The sequence below is a fragment of the Podarcis vaucheri genome (assembly GCF_965113315.1).
Source record: "Podarcis vaucheri genome assembly, chromosome: 4".
Classification (NCBI taxonomy): domain Eukaryota; kingdom Metazoa; phylum Chordata; class Lepidosauria; order Squamata; family Lacertidae; genus Podarcis; species Podarcis vaucheri.
The window spans coordinates 103,414,440-103,438,243 of NC_138762.1; the positions used below are offsets into that span (position 1 = coordinate 103,414,440).

The 23,804-nt window shown below is 43.5% G+C and overlaps 1 long non-coding RNA gene across 2 annotated transcripts in view; it reads left to right on the forward strand.

Annotated features, from left to right (window-relative positions):
- Window positions 1–1,513: 1,513 nt before the first annotated feature.
- Window positions 1,514–23,804, forward strand: part of LOC309531740 — a 119,234-nt gene continuing 96,943 nt past the window's right edge. Inside the window, exons 1-3 of one of the 2 annotated variants that reach the window (XR_014219409.1) lie at window positions 1,514–1,776; window positions 13,450–13,558; window positions 18,635–22,241. This is a non-coding gene — a long non-coding RNA (uncharacterized lncRNA). Of the gene's footprint in view, window positions 1,777–13,449; window positions 13,559–18,634; window positions 22,242–23,804 lie in introns of those variants that run through there. The other variant, XR_014219408.1, reaches the window with a different exon arrangement.

The window sequence follows — 23,804 nt, forward strand, 5'->3', positions numbered from 1 at the left end:
TCTCCAATTGGAGCACTTGAGGGCCAGCGTTTCCCAGTTGTCGGTGTTTATACTACATTTTTAAAAGATTTACCTTGAGAGAGTTTTTAAACCTCTTTTGTTGACCACCAGCATTACGCTATCGATTTCTAAGTTTGGAATAGAGTAGTTGCTTTGGAAGATGATAATTGGGCATCCGAACAACATGGCCAGTCCAATGAAGTTGATGTTGAAGAACCATTGCTTTGGCGCTGGTGATCTTCCAAGAAACGAATAGTGTGGTGTAGTGTCGGACTAGGACCTGGGAGTCCAGGGTTCGAATGCCGACTCAGTCATGAAGCTCACTGGGTGGGCTTGCACCAGTCACTCACTCACTTACCTAACCTACCTCACAGGGCTGTGGTGGGAATAACATGGAGAGGTGGAGACCTGTGTATTCCACCTTGCGCTCCTTGAAGAAAGAAGTGGGATATAAATGTAATAACTAACTAACTAATTAAATAACTAAACATTCTCCTTTCTCAAACGTCTCTGCTCTTTGAAAAGGAACTTTTCTGGGGGATCTTTGGAAGCACATCAGAGGTAAGTGAGATGGGAATCTTATAAGAATTTTGTAGAGGAAAAGGAAAGGAATGATGTGACTGTTGTTGCTGAGGACACACAAGCTTTTTTTCATTTGTTTACTGATGTTGATTGTACAAATTGGTTTGTACTCTGCAATCCAAATCACCACTACTATCATTGTTGGCTAGATGCAGTCAAGTGCTTATTTATTTAAGAACATTTTAAACCAACCCTTCACCGACTAGCAATCTCAGGGTGGAGTGCAACAAAGCAAATAGAAAATAAAATAAAAATAACAATTACATCAAGATCAGATCAAAGGCCAGGTTGTTGTGTGTGTTTTTAACAACTCGAACAACAAACATAGCAAAAAGCGAATTGCCTGAGCAAATAAATATGCTTTCAGCTGACAACGAAAACTCAATAGAGTCAGAGCCAGCTGTATATATCCGAGGGGCAGACTTTCCAGAGAGAGGCTGCCACACCAGAGAGGCCCCTCTTGTAGATTGCCACAAAAGGGCATGATCTGAACTCATGATCTGAACTCGGAGGCAGGTTGGTTCAGAGGAAGATGCTCCTTGAAGTATTTAGGTCCCAAGTTGTTTAGGGCTTTTTAAGTAATCACGAGAAGGGGCATACATAGAGGTTAGCCAGGTGGGCCTCTGCCAAGGGTGCAGGTCCAGGAGGGCACAAAAACCATGCCTCTCTGAAGTGTAGGTGGGCTCAGCCATGACCCAAGACCAGATTTCAGCTCAGAAAGGATTTACTGCAACATCAAGAAGGATAGCAAACAGAGGCACTCAGCCCAGGCTCCCCGCCTGTGATAGGTCGCCTTATGCTGTGACTGGCGAATCACAATGCTGGCCCTATCGCAGCAGGGATTGGCTGCCTGCCATCTACCAGCAAATGTCATTGGAGGGTTTTAGAATCCTGTCTTTTGTGATGCGGCTGGAGCTCCTGAGCTCCAGGTGGCATCAAGCGCAAGGCTTGCAGTCTCCACTCTGGCTCACAGGGGCTAGGAGATCACCTATTTGTGGCCACCCCCAGGCCGCTCCTCCATTGCTCTGGGTGGCTGGATGAAGCCCCGGGCACTTTGGTGGAGGAATCTGGCCCCTGGCACGGGCCGTTGCGACAGCCCTGCAGGGCTCCCTCTCCAGTTTGGCTGGCGGTGTTATTAGACGTCTGACCAGCGCGCCCAGCATGACTCAGAGGGAAGAAAGGCGGAGAGATCAGGTGAGAGTTACAGCAGGAGGGAAAAGGGAGGGAGGCAGAGAAGTAGAAGGAAAAGGGGCAGAGCAGACTCAGTCCCCACGGGCATGGAGGAAATTGCTGGAGGAGCACAGAAAAGCAAACTTTCTGCATTTCTGGACCCTGGTCTTTCCCAGTTTTGGAGGTACCGATACATCAGCGCCAGATTTACGTATAAGCTAAACAAGCTGTAGATTGGGCCCCACTCTCTTTGGGCCTCCAAAAAAATTTAAAGGAAAAACCGCACTGGATGTACATTTCCAAAATATAAGATAAAAAACAAATAAAATAAAACCAGTGTTTTGTGTTGTGTAGCCCCCTATGATGTAAATAATGGGCCCCGCCTGCTAGCCAGCTCCCCAAAATATCACTGGTTTGCTCCTTTCTATGTATAGGGTGCCTACATTCTGCATGGACTGGTTATTTTGTTATGTGCAAATGGCTTTAGATACCTATTAGGTCCGTAAATTACCATATAGCATATATGCAACACAAAAAAGCAACCTTTTGTTGTTGACAAAGGACAGCTGGACATGTAAAGGGCCCCATTGCTTTCAGCAGCTTAGGGCCTCGTCAAACCTAAATCCGGCTCTGGTGCCGGTACAGCTGTTTGACAAGGGTGCAAGGGAACCTAGGTGCACCTCTGACAAGCACCTTGAATTTGACCCAGTATCATATCGCCAGGCAGTGCAATGCCTTCATGACCTCTGTGAAATGATGTTGACAAGCTGCTAAGCTCAACATGCACAAGCCGCAGCACGCGGTCCATTTTTGAAGGCAGCCCCATAAAGATCCCTTTACAGTAGTCCAACCAAGTGTTGTTTGAGGTTGCAGAAATACAAACTTGAGGAAGTATAATGTCACCGTTGTGACATAACATTTATTCTCTGTGACAATAATGGGAATCCTACAGAGAGTGTTTTTATTTTTGTGTAAAATGGAGACGTCTGAATTGTTAAGCTGCATTAGACAATTGGTAACTTGAAAGGGCCTTCATTCGGCATTTTGTGGTCCTTCTAAAACACCAAACGAAACATTGGAGCCCAAGTGGAAGTAAACAAAATCATATGCAGCGCAATTGATCCAATACGGAGCATCTTTAAATTCCACTGTGCAAGAAATGCTTGCCATTCGCTGGATCTTGCTCATGTTTATTGCTGTTCATCATGATTCTATTTAAATTTGGAAATTAAATAAAAAACACCACAGTGAAACACTAGAAGAAAATTTTCTCTTCATTCCCTTCTTCACCGTTCTGCCTCCTTCTCTTCCAAGGAAACAAGATTAATGGCATTTTTACTGGAATCGGTCTATTACAAGATGATTACATTTAGATTAAGGAATGGTAGATTTATAGAGAACTCAAATATATTGAAGATGGAGAGCTCATTTAAAGGGCTGGGAAGAATTTATGGGTTGTAAATACAGATGCTTTATATATATATATATAAAGAATGCTTGTAGTTTGTCAGTAAGTGCAAGTTAGAATATAATCACTGTTCTAAGCTAAGTTTTTCTTCAAATGATCAGGTCTCTTATTCCACATTTGGTTGGGAATGGTGGTGTGCCTCTTCCAATCCACTTTGTCACTTGTTTATGGGACAACCTTTTTCACTGTATGCCTTTACAACGTGGGTGTAAAGTCTGGGTGTTACTAGGCTAAAACTTCCATCACCCCTGACCGTCGACCATGGTGCGGAGAGGAATGGGGCGCTGATGGGAGTTGCAGTCCAAGAACACTGGAGGGTCACAGGTCAGCTACCACTCTTTTATAGAACCGGATAGTTTCTCTTGCTGCTTGCTTTGATAGTTGAAGCAACCCTTTTGCTGCATTCAAGACTGGAAGCACCGATCACTCCCGCACTGTAAAAATAATAATAAAGAATGAATACTGGTTCCTGGTGTGGACAAGGGCTGCTGACATCTGCAAGGGCAATGATGTCGTGCACTTGCATGTTGTGGACGGAGACCCTTCCTGCCTCCACCACCACCTCCCTGCTAGATTACCAGGCAGTGGATCCCAACAGTTCTGCTGAGCTAAGTGCACCTCTCAGCCATGCCCCATCTGAGGAGTGCAGTTGCTGAGCAGGGACATAAATAGGGTGAGGTGGTACCTAAGGAACCCTTGGTTGCAAGTTGTTTCTGTGGTAAAGAGCAACAACTATTCACAAGATGAGCAGAGTTTTGTGGCACCTTAAACGTATAGGACATGGGTTTTTGTGGAAATGTTCAGGGAGGCAGGAAAAGATATATTGTTTATTAATATCCTTCCTAATTGTGTTAGCAAGTTCTATAACTTAGCAGAGTTTTACATTCCCCTTTTAAAGGCACAGTAGATATAGCTGGTTGCAGGCTTGTTTAAGCCTCTCAATATTAGTTTCCTGGTAAGTTCCCTTATAACCCCCTTAAAAGAATAAACACACCACAATCTTGTGTAAAGTATATAAAAGACGTTTACTCACATTATCAGTTCACAGTTGGATCCCTGAAGGCAGACTTAATTACAAAGTGGATCTATCCCATATGGAGATAATCCCAGTGTCCTCTGTTGGCTGAGAGCTGGTTCAACAATGTCAAAAAGGAAGAGATGGCTGCGTGCCTTGTCTTTTTTGTTACCTGGACAGGTAAGGCCAGGCCCACCTCTAGTCACATGCAAGGAAGGATGCTCCAGCCCAGGAGGAAACAGGAAGTTTCGACTCGCTGGACCAACATCCCCTTGCATGTCCACTCTAGGAAAACAAGGAATGTTGTATTTGACTGCTCCCAGTGGATTACATCCCACAGTTTTCTCAGTAGTGACGCCACAACTCTGGAACCACAGCCAGGGAGACCATTGTCAGTAGATGTGGATCTTTATGGATATTCGATATGGATAGTAGCTATGGATATTAGATATGGATATTTAAATCCACAACCTAGGCATGCAACTCGCTGGGCATAAGGTCTCTCTCTCGCTTTCTCCATGAGACCAAGCTTAGGAACTTGCCAAAATATGAAAACATGGTTATGAAGTGGACTCTAACTTATAATAAAATTGTTATTCTTTAAGGTGCCACAATACCCTGTTGCTTTATTCTGTATTATTATTGAATTTATTAGACACCATCCAACACAAACCAATATTCCAGGTGAAGCAATAATACGATTTAAAACTAAGGCTGCAATCCTATGCCCACTTACCTAAGAGTAAGCCTTATTGAAGTAATGGGACTTACTTTTGAGTAGACATGCACAGGATTGCACTGTAAGAGTTTAAAATACTAAAGAGTTTGCAGAGGCAACCCTCCATCCAGCTAGCAATATGCATAGCAGGGGTAGCCCTTAGTTGAATCAGAATAAAAATATTTTGCTTCTTTCTATTTGACATTATGAAGCTACCTCCATCATTTTCTTCAAGCATCTGCAGCTGCGCTCCCTAGATATATTTATCCATTTGAGTTCACCTTGAGCTTATCACATGCACATCACCATAAAATGATTGGGTTCAGTTAACAAGATGCTTTCTTGGGTATTAATAAAACAAAATGAAGGACTAGAAATCTAAATCATCTTGGCCCAGAATCTCATGCCCTGGTGCCCAAAGACCTTACACTGATCCTCATCATTCCTGGATATAATAATCACAAACAGCAGCACCATATAAAGATATAATTGAATGAGTTGTTAATGTGTGGGATATGGAAAGCCCTGGGAGGAAAATTATGAGGTTGCTTTTGCTCTGTGACTCTTAGGAGCATTTCACAAATAAAAAGATCAAATCCATTTAAAATAAAATAAAAAATTAAACTCGAGGCCATCACAGAAGGATTCTGTAGTCTGAGAAATACAGGTAGATTTCAAGGCAAATATCAAACATTAAAGCCCATGGAACAGATGTCACTTTTTAAAATTAAATTTCTTAAACTTTCATTTGAAAACAACATAATTTCACTGTACCGAGTAGAAGGACTGAAGAACATAAGTTAACTGTCCGCTATAATTATTAAATGTACCTGTCTCCTACTGAATATATCTATATATCTTTATCTATGCTGATGACACTCTTCTTCAATTTTAAAAAATGTACCTTTCTATATCAAGTATGAAGCATAAATACATCTCCTATGAAATATATCTGTATCTATGCTGATGATACTCTTATTCAGGACGCGGGTGGCGCTGTGGACGCGGGTGGCGCTGTGGGTTAAAGCCTCAGCGCCTAGGGCTTGCCGATCGAAAGGTCGGCAGTTCGAATCCCCGCGGCGGGGTGCGCTCCCGCTGCTCGGTCCCAGCGCCTGCCAACCTAGCAGTTCGAAAGCACCCCCGGGTGCAAGTAGATAAATAGGTACCGCTTACCAGCGGGAAGGTAAACGGCGTTCCGTGTGCTGCACTGGCTCGCCAGATGCAGCTTTGTCACGCTGGCCACGTGACCCGGAAGTGTCTCCGGACAGCGCTGGCCCCCGGCCTCTTGAGTGAGATGGGCGCACAAACCCCAGAGTCTGTCAAGACTGGCCCGTTCGGGCAGGGGTACCTTTACCTTTACTCTTATTCAACTATGAAGCATTAATCACTTAGCACAATAAAAATGACTTTGAAAGTTTATTTGCTCATACTAATCACTGGTACAATTCTTTTTAAAATTGTTAGATCATCAAAATAAAAGTGAGCTTTGTTAAAGTTCCAGTAGTATGAAATCTCTAAAAATAATCCACATTTATGTGTACTTTATCCAGTTCTATTTATGCCAATTGTAGAATGCAAAAAAATGTTTCCAGAATTTTTTAAAAAACTATTTATATTTATAATATATAAATATTATATTTATACAGATGGGCGCATCTGGCTAGGTTTGCCCAGCCACAATTGTGAAAGGATGGAGAGTTATTTTTTACACTAAGCCAGAACAGAGGAAAAAATAAGAATCATTAATGTGTATATTTCACATCAACAAATCAACCATATGCAAACTGGATGCCACTGACATATCTTTTAGTTAAACATTTCTCTTTATACATTTTATGGCTTAGGACCCTTGTATCTACGGGACCGCCTCTCCTGGTATGTCCTGCAGAGGACCTTAAGGTCCATGAATAACCATAGTTTAGAGGTCCCGGGCCCTAAGGAAGTCAGACTATCCTCCACCAGGGACAGGGCCTTTTCAGTGATGGCTCCGACCTGGTGGAATGCTCTGTCCCACGAGACTAGGGCCCTGCAGGACTTGATCTCCTTCTGTAGGGTCTGTAAGACAGAGCTATTCCGCCTGGCCTTCAATTTGAATTAGCCTGATCCTCTATTCCCTTTCCCCCTTTCCTCTTCTATGAAGAAACCCTTTCTGGGACCCCACATTTAAATTCTTCCCTGGCCTCCTTGCTGGCCCAAGTAGGACCAATTCAGCCAGCTAGCCCTGGGGATTATCTAATTGATTTTTGATTTTTATTGTTATTCATGTTTTTATACTGTATTTTATGCTGCTTTTATAATTAAGTGTTTTAAAGTGTTTTAAATTTGTTGTTAGCCACCCTGAGCCCGGTTTTTGAACCAGGAAGGGCGGGGTATAAATTAATTAATAATAATAATAATAATAATAATAATAATAATAATAATAATTTATTATTTATAACCCGCCCATCTGGCTGGGCCTCCCCAGCCACTCTGGGCGGCTTCCATAAAAACCAAAAATAGAGTAAAATATCACACGTTAAAAACTTCCCTGAAGCCTTAAGATGTCTTCTGAATGTCAGGTAGTTGTTTATCGCTTTGACATCTGCTGGAAGGGCGTTCCACAGGGTGGGCGCCACTACCAAGAAGGCCCTCTGCCTGGTTCCCTGTAGCTTTGCTTCTCGCAGAGAGGGAACCGCCAGAAGGCCCTCGGCGCTGGACCTCAGTGTCCGGGCAGAATGATGGGGGTGGAGACGCTCCTTCAGGTATACTGGACTGAGGCCGTTTAGGGCTTTAAAGGTCAGCACCAACACTTTGAATTGTGCTCGGAAACGTACTGGGAGCCAATGTAGGTCTTTCAAGACCGGTGTTATGTGGTCTCGGCGGCCGCTCCCAGTCACCAGTCTGGCTGCTGCATTCTGGATTAGTTGTAGTTTCCGGGTCACCTTCCAAGGTAGCCCCACGTAGAGTGCATTGCAGTAGTCCAAGCAGGAGATAACCAGAGCATGCACCACTCTGGCGAGACAGTCCGCGGGCAGATAGGGTCTCAGCCTACGTACCAGATGGAGCTGGTACACAGCTGCCCTGGACACGGATTTAACCTGTGCCTCCATGGACAGCTGTGAGTCCAAAATGACTCCCAGGCTGCGCACCTGGTCCTTCAGGGGCACAGTTACCCCATTCAGGACCAGGGAATCCTCCACACCTGCCCGCCTCCTGTCCCCCCCAAAACAGTATTTCTGTCTTGTCAGGATTCAACCTCAATCTGTTAGCCGCCATCCATCCTCCATTATTATTATTATTATTATTATTATTATTATTATTATATTTTTGCATATCTCACCTTGAGAACATCTGATGAGAAAGCAACTGAGAATGGGGTAGATCCCTTCAGATGCTGTTCAACTCTGATCATCTCAGCCTGAAGGGCCAATAATGGATTATGGGAAATTAGTCCAGCATTATCTGTAGGAAACCACAGTGGCTATGCTTCCCTCAGATCATACAGGATTATAATCTGAAAATGCTATTACCATAAAATTGAAATGAAAAGTTGGGAGACTGCTCATTTTTTGTAATGTATATGTTGCTTTTACCGAAATTGCAGAGCTATATTAATTCATTCCAATTGGAAAATAACTCCGGATAGGTATGGATTTGAGCAGAGACAGATTATGAATTACCAAATCATTCTTTCTTCCTTTCTTTCGGCTGCCACCACAAATGACACCGGCAGCCATGTTGGCAGCCTGACAACCATTTTGCATCCATTCTGTGGCATTGTCGGGGGGTGGGGGTGGGTTGCTGCCAAACAAACAAAAATGGTTTGAAATATTCAGGGGGAGAAATCTATGCACTAGACTTCTACCCCCTGAGGAGTTTGAAAAATAAAAATCTCAGAAATTTTCTCAGGGGGAAAATACAAAACCTATTTTACAGCTCATTCCATTGCCTGAGCCTAATCTCCAATGAGAACTAAGCCTGGTCTACTTCTGCTTTCTTGTCTTAGCAGCCAGCTGAGCTACTTGATCTCATCAGCTTGAAGTGGACCTTTATTGATCACCAGAAAAACAGAATATCTATGAAGGGGGAGGACTTTTAAGTCCCGAAATGGAGTCCAATCCATTTAACTGAGAGGCACTTAGACCTGCTTCATAAGAAACCTTTCTGCTCTCAGATACATAATGTGGGAGGTGTCAGTAACACAAAGTGCATGTCCATGCATTTTTCAGTGCTCTCCTCTGTAAAATGCACATCTTCTTGACCCACTTGCAGGCCCAAGCTGTGTGTGTGTGTGCGCACACACACACACTGCTCAGATGTGCTACCAATAAATGACACCACACCATTGAATGGGATCAAATCAGGCTGCAACTTTTATTGACTACAGATGAAGAAGTTTGGCACAGGCCAGGCTTCCTCAGCCTCGGCCCTCCAGATGTTTTTGGCCTACAACTCCCATGATCCCTAGCTAGCAGGACCAGTGGTCAGGGATGCTGGGAATTGTAGTCCCAAACATCTGGAGGGCCGGGGTTGAGGAAGCCTGGCATAGGCAATAGGTAACTGTTATGTACTGAAATATACTTGGAGTTGAGAGTGGATTTCATGCTCTTTATTCAGCTCATAGTGGTGAGGAGGAATGGAAGTTTCCCCAAAGTATCTGCTTTATATACATTATTTACACAATGGGCTGCACGTGATTGGCTAATTCCGGGATTCTCCTGTAGGCCAATCAGGTTGTGGATTCTGGAGCTGGATTGGGTGGCTCCTGCCGACCAATCATACTGCTGCATTGTTCTAGGATCAATCAGACTGCTGCATTCTGAATCCTATTGTTCTAGGACCAATCAGACTGCTGCATTTTGGATCCTATTGTTCTAGGACCAATCAGACTGCTGCACTTTGGATCCTATTCAACTCAGTACATAACACCCCTCCCCTACAAGTTCCAGTCCTGACCGGGAGGTTGCATTCATAGTCCTCAAGGTACGCCGGCCACCTACGTGTGCGTTGCAGCCTGGAGTGTTCCCTGGTCCGGGGTTCGGGTTCTGGCTCAAATAGGATATTGAATAGGATCCAAATTGCAGCAGTCTGATTGGTCCTACAACAATAGGATTCAGAATGCAGCAGTCTGATTGGTCCGCAGGAGCCATCTAATCCAACTCCAGGTGGAAGTGAATCCGCAACCTAATTGGCCTACAGGAGAATCCCAGAACTAGCCAATCACGTGGGTCCCATTGTGTAAATAATGTATATAAAGCAGACATTTCGGGGAACTTCCATTCCTCACTATTATGAGCTGAATAAAGAGCATGAAATCCATACTCGACTCTGAGTATATTTCAGTAACCATTTATTTTCGGCACACCTGCTGGAAATGACATCAGGGTCAAACCGGCAGTGGGGATTCCTATGGCTTACATCAAATAGGGGGATCCCTGTGAGGATTGTTGCCTTTAAGTCACAACTGGACCTAATGGTCAAGGGTCCCTTTACCTTCACCTTATACCCAATAGCACTAGCCCAGCTAATATAAAAGAGTAGTAGTAAAGGTAAAGGTAAAGGTAAAGGGACCCTTAACCATTACGTCCAGTCGTGGCTGACTCTGGGGTTGCGGCGCTCATCTTGCTTTATTGGCCGAGGAAGCTGGCATACAGCTTCCGGATCATGTGGCCAGCATGACTAAGCCGCTTCTGGTGAACCAGAGCAGCGCACGGAAATGCTGTTTACCTTCCTGCCGGAGCAGTACCTTTTAATCTACTTGCACTTTGTGCTTTTGAACTGCTAGGTTGGCAGGAGCTGGGACCAAGCAAAGGGAGCTCACTCCATCGCGGGGATTCGAACCGCCGACCTTCTGATCGGCAAGTCCTAGGCTCTGTGGTTTAACCCACAGCACCACCCGCTTCCCAATATAAAAGAGTAGTAGTAGATAAGAATAATTGCTCTGTAGAGGTTGTTCCTCTGGATGTGAATAGCAAGAGCAGAACCAACATTCTGGCTTTTCTTAAGTGGAAAACCGCACACTAAACACAGAAAACATGTGCAGAGTGGGTCTGCACCACTCTCACTGCATCTGCAGAGTGCTGTTGAAATGCGCACAATGTCAATGCGTTTGGATTACTCACCTGTCTCCCCAAACTGGCTGCCTGCATCTTTAATGCGGAATGGATGCCCACGTACATCAAAATTGATGTTTCTCTCCAGCATGAGCAAGGAATGAGATACCAATCCTTCAGCCTCTGTGAGTGGGTTCATTCCTTAACCTTTACTCAGAAACATGCCCATCACTGTAAACATTTCAAGATGAGAAATAAGAGTATTGCTAGCTAACCTTAGCAGAATGTTGAATTACTGGGATGCATTTAGATGGTTCCTCGGGGTTTCACTCCCCCTCCAAGTTGACTTCCCCATCCATTTTTGTTAGATATCATGATCTCGTGGTGTCTAAACCTGAACAACCAGCAAGGAACTGGCAGCATTTACAAAATGGTTATGATGTGTGCACATTCAGCCCAATCTGAAATAAGTTAACTCAGAATAGCAGCCGCTCTTTGCTGTTATAGCTGACTTTCTTTTAGGGTAAGAAAATAAAGCAGAGAGAAAGACAAGTTCCTTACCAAATATTGACACCTTGATTGCAAATGGAAAATTAGCCTTTTCCCACCCCCGGCATTTTAACATTTCGAAAGGTTTTTCTTGGCAAAGCTTGTCGCCAACACAGCAGGAGATATGAAGGGGAAATATTAACTGACCTTGATAACCAAACACCTTCGGGTGGGGGGGGGGATTGACTGACCATTCAAGTGTATAAAACTGTACTGCTCTGTAAAACAAGGCAAGAGAAGGAAGCTAGTAAGGCAGAAAAAGGCTGTAAAATAAAAGGAACTATTTGGAATACATATATTTTCTAAAGTAAGGTGTTGTTTATGAGTGAGCTTTGGTATGTAGCTATGTAGAGATTTGGTAATTTGGAGGATGGGAAAAATCTGCCCCGTTAACATTCATAGATATCACCTTGGCAAAGATGATTTCCTGGAGAATTAATGGCTGAGTGGTACTAATGGCCCTGCGCAATGCCTCAGGCCACCAACTCCCAGCCAGCATTTAATCTGCAGGAAATGCATTGTGCTTTGACGACAGCTCAGAATGAGCATCAGCCTGTTATTCTGGAATCTCTCTCTCTCTTTTTTAAGGGATAAAAGGACCTAGAATTCAGATTCACACCCCCAACACTCCCACCCATAATTTTGCAATCAGACTCAAAAGAGCAGTGAAAATGCACATTCTATGATCCGAATGAATGATTTCAATTACAGACATGTGTATGCTTGTTTACATTGCTTTTCCCCCTTCCAATTACCAAATGGCAGGCAGTTTTATGGGTGAAATAGAGAACATGGAGCGGGGGGGGGGAGGAGGAGGGATATAGAATATGAAAGTGCATGAGAGCAACACCCCACAAGTACTATCTAAAAAGGAAAGTAATCTAGATTAGATGTTACAGTCTACTGATCACTGGGAGCCCCACTTAGAATGCAGCCCCCCCTGGTGTTGACTGGGGGAGATTAGGATGCTGTGCAGACCCCCTCTCTTGTCCACCTCTGCTGGCAGAGAGATGCGCCACTGATGCAGGGCCAACGCTTGGTGGCCCCAAGCTGCAGCCTGACAGTGTCAAAAAGTGTGCCAGCAGTAAATCACACTGCTCAAAGTTGGAGTTAACTCTTTATTACCGAAGGAATGGGTTTCCAAAACCCAAAACTAACTGTGCAGGCACCAAAGTCCCTATTTTTCCTTAGCTAAAATCCATTAACTTGAGCTCTGAGTCAATGTATAAACAAAAACCCGGCTGTGCTCAGAGCCCTCTCCTTTATCAGTTTGTGATGGCAGGAATGACACTGACTGCACCAGCAGAACAGAAAAGATACACCTGTGCCTTATCTTATGTGCTGACAACAAAAGACGCACAGACCTAAGTCCGGACAACGCCAAAGCGTGTTCTCGGAGATGACGACCTCTTCCTCCAAGATAAGAGTAGGAAGAGGAAGATCCTTTTATGGTCAGAAGTACAGGAAGGAATTCCCTTTTATGGTTAAGAATACCAGAGCAAGAACATATGTGATGTCAACCTGCGTACATAGGCTGATGTGGTTGGACTCCTGGGGAAGGAGGGGAAGGGTGCCTGGAGGATATATATACTGCATGAAACTTGTCATTTCTTTGGACTTGCTGTGGACTTGATCACGCAAGTGCCTTCTGCTATCCGGAGAGCAGAGTAAACTCTTTCTTTGAATCAACCTCGGTGTCATTTGACTTCCTTCCTCCTGTCCTGGAGCAACGCAGACCCAATCGGTGAACTCCAATAAGACTACATTAGCAAAAACATGATCTTCACAGATTTGGCAGAGTGTCACGCCTAAAGAGCACAGCAGTTCATCCACAGCAGGTCTTACCCCATCAATCAGTTGCTGAAACTGAAAGTCTCTGCCTCCTCAAATGTGTCTTAATTCCCCTCCTCTCCAGGGCTTTCCCCAAGCAATCAGAGACTGTTCCACCCATTTCGGCCCTCTTCTGGTTCAGGAAGACAAGAGGAGCTTGTTTGCTGTGACTTCTGGAAATGTTGAGTAAAAGAGTCACTTGTTTGCAAAGCTAAGTGTCTATGATTTATTCTATACTAAGTATTTTTGCAGGAAACGTTTGTTTAAATTTAGATGAGGGCACATGTAAATCCAACCAAGTTTTAATGTGCTTGGAGCAATCACCATTGTGCTTAACTCTGTTACTGGAGAGTAGGAATCTTTCTTCCAACCTCTCTCTCCAACAATAGCAGCATCAAGAACAATTCTCGACAAGAGAAGTTGCTGGATTATAACTCGTTACCAAACTAAAAACTATGAAGATATTGGTCTGAATAGAGATATTAGATTCATGCCCCATTATACACGCTAAAGCTAATTTTGGTCATGGTTCGCCAGAAGCAGTTTAGTCCTCCTGGCCACATGACCTGGAAGCTGTTTGCCGACAAACGCCAGCTCCCTCGGCCTATAGAGTGAGATGAGTGTGCAAACCCAGAGTCGTCCGCGATTGGACCTAACGGTCAGGGGTACCTTTACCTTTTTATCCCTTTAAAAATTGCCCTTCCCTGTGGAACCAACTGCCATCATTAACAGTAATCAACACTTATAAGGTTGTAGCAGCTTCTGCTTGAGAGTATCTGAAGAAGTGTGTATACACACGAAAGCTCATACCTAGAAAGCTTATACTTAGTTGGTCTTTAAGGTGCTACTGGAACATCTTTCAATAAATTTTTTAAAAAATCTTTCGCCATTGTTATTTATTAGGACAGACCAACATGGCTACCAACCTGAATCTGTAATTCTCAACAGGGAAATGGAGCAAGGAGGAAAAGGGTTAAGCACTCCACCACACCCCTGTCTCATAATCTCAATCTGGATTAGGGTCCCTGTGGGACTAATTTGTGAAAGAGGCAGTAGTTGTGAGTCTGTGGTTTTCAAAGCATGTGTTTAATATTTATATTAACTATGACTGAGAAATAAGGTGAATTTTGTCTCATTGCTGACAGCTGTTGTGGTTTTAGCACTCTAAATCGTCAATTTAACCTCTAAGAACGACCATCAGTGCCACTTTTAAACAGTTGCCCTTGTGATTTCTAAGGGGAAACCTTGTCTGCACTTACCTATTAATGTATGATCTGCCTTAGATTTGGCCAGCTCCTCTTTCTTAATTAAGTTTACATTGAAAATATGTTTTCTATTGTCAACTGACCTTTTAAATGCTAATGGCAAATGTAACCTCTGAAGTGTTATTGCAATCTTACGACTGCACTATTAATACCATCTTTGTGTTGTCAGATTTACGTTGATATCGTGAGATAACTTTCTCGTGATTCATGAAAACCTAAGTTTCATTTATTAAGAGTTTTATCTGATGCTTTGGTAATTGTGATACAAGTTACCATTATTCTTGCAAACAAGCCGGTTTACAATTTATTCTCAATCAATAGAATAACTTGCATGCTTCTGGTATTCTGTGAAATTGGTTAACCTTCACAAATGGACATGAAAAAAGGGGCTTGGCCTCAGTGCCCCCTGGACAGTATGGTCTATTCTACCAAGTGAAAGCACTCAAGGGAGCAATCCTATGGCAAGTGGGGATTAGACTGGATCCTAAACGCATTCAGCTTGGTCATGTGACCTGGCAAACTGGCATAGAATATTTTTAAATGCTTCTTTCCCCTCTGCTAGGATAAAATATGTACTCTACTGGTGTCATCGTAGCATTGTAAGCAAAAAATGGCTTATCTTCTGAGTTTACGCCAATAAAACTCAGAGACAATAGGAGTTAGGAGTCCATTGTTGTTTACTCCAAAGCAATAGGTTACAGTCGAATCTTTACGGAAAACTGCAACCCGCCCAAGGGTCAGGGCGGTGGTATTTATAACATTTCAAACAAAGGATTTGAATTTTCACCAGTCATGTACATCATTACCTCATTTCATGTTTAATACACATGCGCAATAAGCATTGCAAACTAGACTTTGATTCTTACTGTGATCAAACTAACATTGTGTTAGTGTGCATGTTGGGAACCTGTGCTATGTGTAGCCATTTGCACCATGTATCAACTTATATTCTAGTTTATGAGCTGTATCTTCGTGATTTACCTATTAGCTGTCCTTCTGTCCCAGTGGGGGACGGCATCTTGCAAAATCATCAGTTTCTTAAAGCAACAGGTTACCATAACGTCTCTATTAGGGGCATATTGAAGGATTTATAGGGGTTCACATTATCACATTCATTGTGGCCCTTTGGGCCACTACCACATTAGGAAGAGTTGAGACATCAGTGTAGCTATTTATTTATCTTTAACCAATAAGTGTACACAGTAGGGATGGAGAATGTATGGTCTGCCCAGTTGGGCCCTCTAGTGACACAATCTGGGGTGGCACCACAGCCACCAATGAATCTTTGCACTTGACATGGGAGCCCGGCATTAGCGACACTAAACACTGGGCACTGGGGAAAATACAACATTGGGTCCACAGGTTCCTGTCCTAGGGCATTGACATCACCAGGCAAGCCCATCTGGAAGGAGGGTCCGAATCTTTGATATATTTCCCACAATGTTCAGCGTCCTGCAAAGCCAGGGGTTTCAAATGGGACTAGTGGCAATGCCAGGGAGGTGATGGTGGCAACCCAACCCAAGCCTAGTCAGGAAACAGGTGGAACCAGTGGGGCTCTTTCCTAGCAGTACGTTGAGCCTGCTTACGCCTTTTGCTGGTCATGGCAATCTCAAAAGTCGCACAACTCTCCCCCCAACACACACCAAAATCTTTTTTAAAAATAATAATATTTTTTAAATTTTAACATATTAATTATAATACATACCACAAAACTTCCTCATTTATACAATTTTTTTTGGACTTCCCTCAGCACCTCTGATGATCCACCGTTTTAACCACTTCTTATGCATTTCTTAAATTCTTATTACCTTTAATTGTCTTAACTAACCCTCCTCCCCCTTATCCATTTTTGCAATAATTCCAATAATACTCCTCACAAAACTTCTTGCAAACTTAGTCTGGTCATCACAAATACTTTTCAAATAATCTGTAAATTTACTCCAGTCTTCTGTGAATTTCTGGTCCCGCCGATTTCGGATCTTTCCTGTTAGTTTATCCAATTCTGCATAGTCCATTAATTCCTTCCTCCATTCTTCTTTCGTCGGTAATTCTTCTTGCTTCCATTTTTGGGCCAATAACATTCTTGCTGCCGTTGTTGCAGATAAGAACAGCTTACATTCCTTTCCATTTATATCACCTCCTACAATGCCCAATAAGAATGCTTCTGGTTTCTTTATAAATGTATATTTCAACATTTTTTTCATCTCATTATATATCATCTCCCAGAAGCTTTTCACTTTTTTACATTCCCACCACATATGATAAAATGTTCCTTCTTTTTTTTTTACATTTCCAACATTTATTACTAACTTTATACATGTTAGCTAATTTGACGGGTAGAATATACCATCTATACACCACTTTCATCACATTTTCTTTTAAGGCATTGCATGAACACACACACCAAAATCTGGAAGTGGGAAGATTTAAATTTTTGTCTATGGGAACAGAATCACCTAGGACTTGAGCCAATCCGTGTTGTTCTGGAGCTCTGCAACATCTTTAAGAAATGGAACTTGGTTCTGAGGGAATGCAGTGCACCTGTCTCTGAGGAAGAATAATCCTTAAATTGAGCTGGTTCGTAGAATCATAGAATTTCAGAGTTGGGAGGGACCCAAGGGCCATCTAGTCCAACCCCCTGGGATGCAGGGATCTAAGCTAAAGCATCCATGACAGATGGTCATCCATACTCTGCTTACAAACCTCCAAGGAAGGAGAGTCCATCATCTCTTGTGGGAGTCTGTTCCACTGTCAAACAGCTCTTACTGTCAGAAAGTTTTTCCGTATGTTTAGTTGGAATCTCCTTTCTTGTAACTTGAAGCCATTGGTCCGAGTCCTGCCCTCCACAGGAGGAGAAAACAAGCTTGTTCCCTCTGAAAGAAAGAGGGGGGGAAATCACTTTGTACGATTCACAAACACAGAAGAGAGCAAAGCTCTCATCCACAGTGCAGTTAAGTGAGGCTGTGGAAGCCTAGGTTATTTCTTACAATTTTTAATGTGAATAAGTTTCACTATCATTTTCTGTAATGCAACATCTGTTTTTCCCTATTACATTTTTATGTGACATTTGTGGGAGCTACATGGCTTAATAAGATAAATGGCTTATTTTCTAAGTGCTTGAACTCAAACAAGAGCACACTCAGAAATATCTCAAAGAAGAAAGCTCTCCATTTCCCTGGAGATTATTATGGTATGATTATGGCAGATACATTCCAATGAATCTTACAATTGATGTTGATCTTATCGCATGCTGGGTGTAATCAAGACAGCAATTTCTGTCCTTGGCTTAGAGAGCTTTGGCCACAGAAACATAACCGGGGGAAATCAGGAAGTAGGTGACCACTTGTCTTGAATGGTACAGGAAAAACATTGTTAAAGCGGCAGAGACTTCATGCGTAACACTGTACCATCCCAAGACATTTTGGTGCTTGAGGCAGAACAGTAAACAACTCCCCTTTCCAATACAAAGTGCATAGTACCCAAGGCTTAGGGTTGCCATATTTCAAAAACCAGGAAGACCCCCAAATCGTTGAGAGCTTTTTTTTTTTATATAAAGGAAACCACCAAAACCGGTCAAGTTATTTTGACACAGAAAATTCCACAATTGCCTTTCCCTGGGAATAAATGCCCAATATAGTCAATATTCCCCTTTCATGATGCCCCAAACCAGGGCTCTTTTTTTTCCAGCCAGAGCTTGCCAGAACTCAGTTCCAGCACCTCTATTTTCTATTTATAGAAAAATAAAAAGGTAAAAAGGTAAAGGACCCCTGACAGTTAAGTCCAGTCACGAACGACTCTGGGGTTGCAGCGCTCATCTCGCTTTACTGGCTGAGGGAGCCGACGTTTGTCCACAGACAGTTTTTCCGGGTCATGTGGCCAACATGACTAAGCCGCTTCTGGCGAACCAGAACAGCGCACAGAAACGCCGTTTACCTTCCCGCCGGAGTGGTACCGATTTATCTACTTGCACTTTGACGTGCTTTCGAACTGCTAGGTTGGCAGGAGCTGGGACTGAACAACAGGAAATCACCCCGTCACGGGGATTCGAACCGCCAACCTTCCGATCAGCAAGCCCAAGGCTCAGTGGTTTACACCACAGCGCCACCCGCGTCCTATTATAGAAAAATAGTCCTGCCCAAACCCAACAGCCTGAGGTGGCTGTCCAAGCTGCCTCATATACAACTCACCTGTTGTATCAGAGTCAGACTAACCAATTGGTAGTTTTCCAGATGTTCCATTTCTCCCCTTCAGCTTTTCCCTTTTATGAAAATGGCCGTTCCCCAGCCCTGTCGATGGGATGGTGTCATAAGGCCACACCAACATCAGCATGCATGCAGATCTGTCTGGTGCCCAAAAACAATTCAGAAGAAGGGCAACACTTCCTGGGAGAACACTCTTGAAATAATTAGTAAATAAATAATCAAAGAGGATAGGGTGACCGCTTTGAAACTCAAAAACGAGAACATGAAACACAGCGAATTGTTTCACGGTTTAAATAGTGATGTTTGCTTTTTTTAATAGGTACTGTATATATAATGTGTAAAGGCAGGGTTTAATTTTTTATAAAATGCAGATGTGGGAATCCACATTCTTAGCTTCTTTTGGAGATATTAGCTCGTATTAATGTATTATACTTGATAGTCCATACACACCCACGGTCTCCCGTTTATGATGCAGTAAAATTTTATAAACCTCTGTGACAGCAGCATTTGGCACAGATGAATTTGACAAAGCAATGATGAGGTCAATAAGATGACAGAATAGAGGATACATAAAGATTCACTCTCCAGGTGGATAATTTCCTGACAGTGCATATCTGGGGAGTTAGCAGGGACATATAACTTTACAAGTGGGCTTTGGACCTCAGGAAATGCCTCTCTCATTATACATTCCCCATTTATTACTGGGAGAAAATCCTGTAGTAATTTTGGATGTCTTTTATGTATACACAGCCACTCTCTTTAAAACATTGGCTTGAATTTCAAAAAGAGAAACAGGTGACTGGAATTTTATGGTCAGCTATTGGAGGCCAATTGGTTTCACATGACAGTGGTTTGACCTGGGGGGAACGCTCTTTGGGGGTTTGTTTCACAAAAGATAAAACAGAGCTCCAGCCTAGTTATGCTTCACTCTTTGTGAATAACTTTAAAACACCTATCCTCTGGTATCCCTGGAAGATGGCATTACATTATCTTGTCGCAATCCTTTTCAGGGTCCATTAATTTCCAGGTGCAAGCTGGAATAATGTAGAATAATACCATCATTCCATTCCATTTATACCATACGTGGAAGAGCAAAGCTGATGCACGTAGAAATTTGTACCTGCCACTGACAGAAATGAAGGCTGAGCCGACACCACAAACTCCCTCAGGCGCAGCATTGTGGCTATTACCCAGCCCCCCCCGGATTATTTAGCAGCTATCTCTTTGCAATGTTGTTTGCATGTTGCCTGTTGTGGGGTGGGGGGTGGGAAACAATGAAGTCAGCCACCCACCACGGCGCAAAAAGAATCCATAGATTAAGGTGGGCTAATAAAACACTCTAATTAATGTGAATTATGTCTTCGGGAAAATGGAGGCTGACGTGGATGGGAAAAAAATTAAGGGAAACGGTGGATACCCGCACCTACAATTATGACAGAAGAGAAAAAGAAGACCTCAGCAAGATCTCCGAGAAACAGAATTAGGAAGCAACTGCCGCAGTAAAAATATGCAGGGGAGAAGAACGTGTGGTTCTAAGCTTGATATTTTTGCAGCACTTTAAACCCATTGATACTCTGGGATCTACGTTTAATGGAAAGCTTGATCTGAGGTTAACACTCTGGCTGGCAGTTGCATACCACATCACGAGGGTGGTGATGTTGTTTTGCTACCTCTTCTTTGATGCTGGTAGATTACAGAAGCGGAGAAACATGGCTGAGGTATTCCCACAGAGGGAGGGAGGGAACTGAAAAACTACAGTGGCTCTTTGCAGAGCTTGCATCTGAGGCACCAGCTTTTCAGAAACTGCTGCATTACCAGCCTTGTGTGGCAGCTCATGATGAATATGTGCAGCACAATCCTAGGCATGTTTAGCTTGGACAAGAGCCCCATTGTGTTCAGCAGGGCTTATTGTCTAGGAAGTGTGCATAGGATTACAACATTGACTTACAGGGTTTACGTGCTGCTTTTCAACTTGCATTCCCAAAGCAGTGTGAGCCAATTTTGCTAACCCATCGAAAAGCAAAAAAGCAGGAGCACAGGAGCAGGGCTGTGCTGCTATTCCTGACCCACAATTGCATGCCTCCCTCTCTACCTGCAGGTATTAGTTGCATGAGTTGTGGTTGTCTGCAGGGAGAAAGCCTCTGCGTGTGGATAGCTGAGAGGTTAGGAAACCACCCGTGCTGCCTTGAGCTCACTGGGGGAAAAGCAGGATATAAAAGTACCGTAATAAAAGCATGAATAAATAAGCAACATAGCTGCGCAGAAACCATCCAAGTCAGAATGAATGCAAATGGCAGGCTGATACTTGTGGTCTTATTTTCAGCCAAGATTTGCTCAAGCCTTTTGAAACAATTTAAATCTATTATAATACAATATAGGAAGTTAAGGGATACATGGGAGATGAGTAGCTCAGTATTTTCTTGGGAGGGGGAGAACTTTCTTAGACATGGACCATAAGAGCAGCTCACCAGTTCACCTTGGTAAAGGTAAAGGGACCCCTGACCATTAGGTCCAGTCGTGACCAACTCTGGGGTTGCGGCGCTCATCTCGCTTTATTGGCCGAGGGAGCCAGCATACAGCTTCCGGGTCATGTGGCCGGCATGACTAAGCCGCTTCTGGCGAACCAGAGCAGCGCATGGAAACGCCGTTTACTTTCCCGCCGGAGCGGTACCTATTTATCTACTTGCACTTTGATGTGCTTTTGAACTGCTAGGTTGGCAGGAGCAGGGACCGAGCAACGGGAGCTCACCCCGTTGTGGGAATTCGAACTGCCGACCTTCTGATCGGCAAGTCCTAGGCTCTGTGGTTTAACCCACAGTGCCACCCGCGTCCCAGTTCACCTTGAGTCATTAGCAATAATTGTATTGGGAACAAGTGCATGTATTTGCAATGCTGGATATTCTCTCTGTGTCAGCCACTCAGTGCCAGCTATCGCTATGCTGCAAATATTCATTATATCTGGAGTCAATCTGGATCTGCAATTTGGAAAGTTCTTCTCTTTGGAAATAAAACCGTGCAGTTCAGTTTGCCCAACATTACGCATTGAGTGAAATGCATCTGATTTTCACAACTGTGGAAGTTTTACTTTGTTGCCACAGTGCTTTGGCATTTCAGTAGTCCAGCATGTGCTCCCGACTCCCAGTTGTTTAAGAGTATTAGCCACAAAGTGACTTTTCAACTTAAATTAGGCTGTTGAAACACAGAAAGCTGACCCAGGATGTGAAAGGGGTGTAAGCCTGACCACCCCTGTTGTGACTTTCTGATTTTAAATGTTTATTGACCCTAACTATCCCTTTCTGCATGTATGCATCCCAAAATGTATAAAACTAACATTCTTCATTCTTCTTTGTGATTTGGCTGGCTCTTGGAAATCTTGTTTTAATGAAGGGAAGGTGGTGCATCTGAAGTGGTAAATGGTTGTCAAGCCTCTGCTTAAAGACCTCCAAAGTAGGAGACTCCACCACACTCCTTGGCAGCAAATTCCACTGTCAAACAGCTCTTACTGTCAGGAAGTTCTTCCTAATGTTTAGGTGGAATCTTCTTTCTTGTAGTTTGGATCCATTGCTCCGTGTCCGCTTCTCTGGAGCAGCAGAAAACAACCTTTCTCCCTCCTCTATGTGACATCCTTTTATATATTTGAACATGGCTATCATATCACGCCTTAACCTCCTCTTCTCCAGGCTAAACATGCCCAGCTCCCTTAGCCGTTCCTCATAAGGCATCGTTTCCAGGCCTTTGACCATTTTGGTTGCCCTCCTCTGGACACGTTCCAGTTTGTCAGTGTCCTTCTTGAACTGTGGTGCCCAGAACTGGACACAGTACTCCAGGTGAGGTCTGACCAGATAATGTAGTGCAGTTCTCTTCCCGCTAAGCTGCTCCTATAATATTCTGTTCAGTCCATCATTTGCCTGTCTTTGCATCCCATGCCACCTCAATGGCAGCGTCACTTCACAGAGAACAAGGTAAAGGTAAAAGACCCCTGGATGGTTAAGTCAAGCCAAAGGCGACTATGAGGTTGTGGTGCTCATCTCACTTTCAGCCCGAGGGAGCCGGCGTTGGTCCACAGACAACATTCTGGGCCATGTGGCCAGCATGACTAAACCGCTTCTGGTGCAATGGGACAGTTACGGAAACCAGAGCACACACAAACGCCGTTTGCCTTCCCGCCACAGAGGTACCTATTTATCTTCTTGCATTGGTGTGCTTTCAAACTGCTAGTTTGGCAGGAGCTGGGACAGAGCAATGGGAGTTCACTCCATTGCGGGGATTCAAACTGCTGACCTTCTGATCAGCAAGCCCAAGAGGGTCAGTGGTTTAGACCACAGCACCACCTGTGTCCCTACAGAGAACAACATATCACAGTGTACAGTGGTATCTTGGTTTTTCAAACGCCTTGGTTCCCAAACGTGAAAACCCGGAAGTGTTCTGGTCCAATGCGGCTGTAGGCTATTGTTTCCAGCGCGCCTGCACCAATCAGAAGCTACACCTTGGTTTTCGAACATTTTGGAAGTCAAACGGACTTACGGAACGGATTAAGTTTGGCGCTTTTGTTTTTGCTATTTATTTTGCGTTTTTGAGGCTTTTTCGTTAATTTGTTTTTGTGATTGTCTGGAACCCAGTTCAGCTACTGATTGATTGATTGTGTGATTGCAGAAATGGATAAAAGCCCCCCATCCAAACAATGACTATCATCAGGGGGGGAAAATAATTTTAATTTTTGTCATCTGCAGTACTGTCTTATTTATTTTATAGTATAGTATAGCACATTATTGCTTTCATTTTATGGGTCAATGGTCTTGTTAGATAGTAAAATTCATGTTAAATTTCTGTTTTAGGGGTTGTTTGTAAAAGTCTGGAACGGATTAATCCGTTTTGCATTACTTTCTATGGGAAAGCGCACCTTGTTTTTGGAACACTTTGGTTTTGGAACGGACTTCCAGAATGGATTAAGTTTGAGAATCAAGGTACCACTG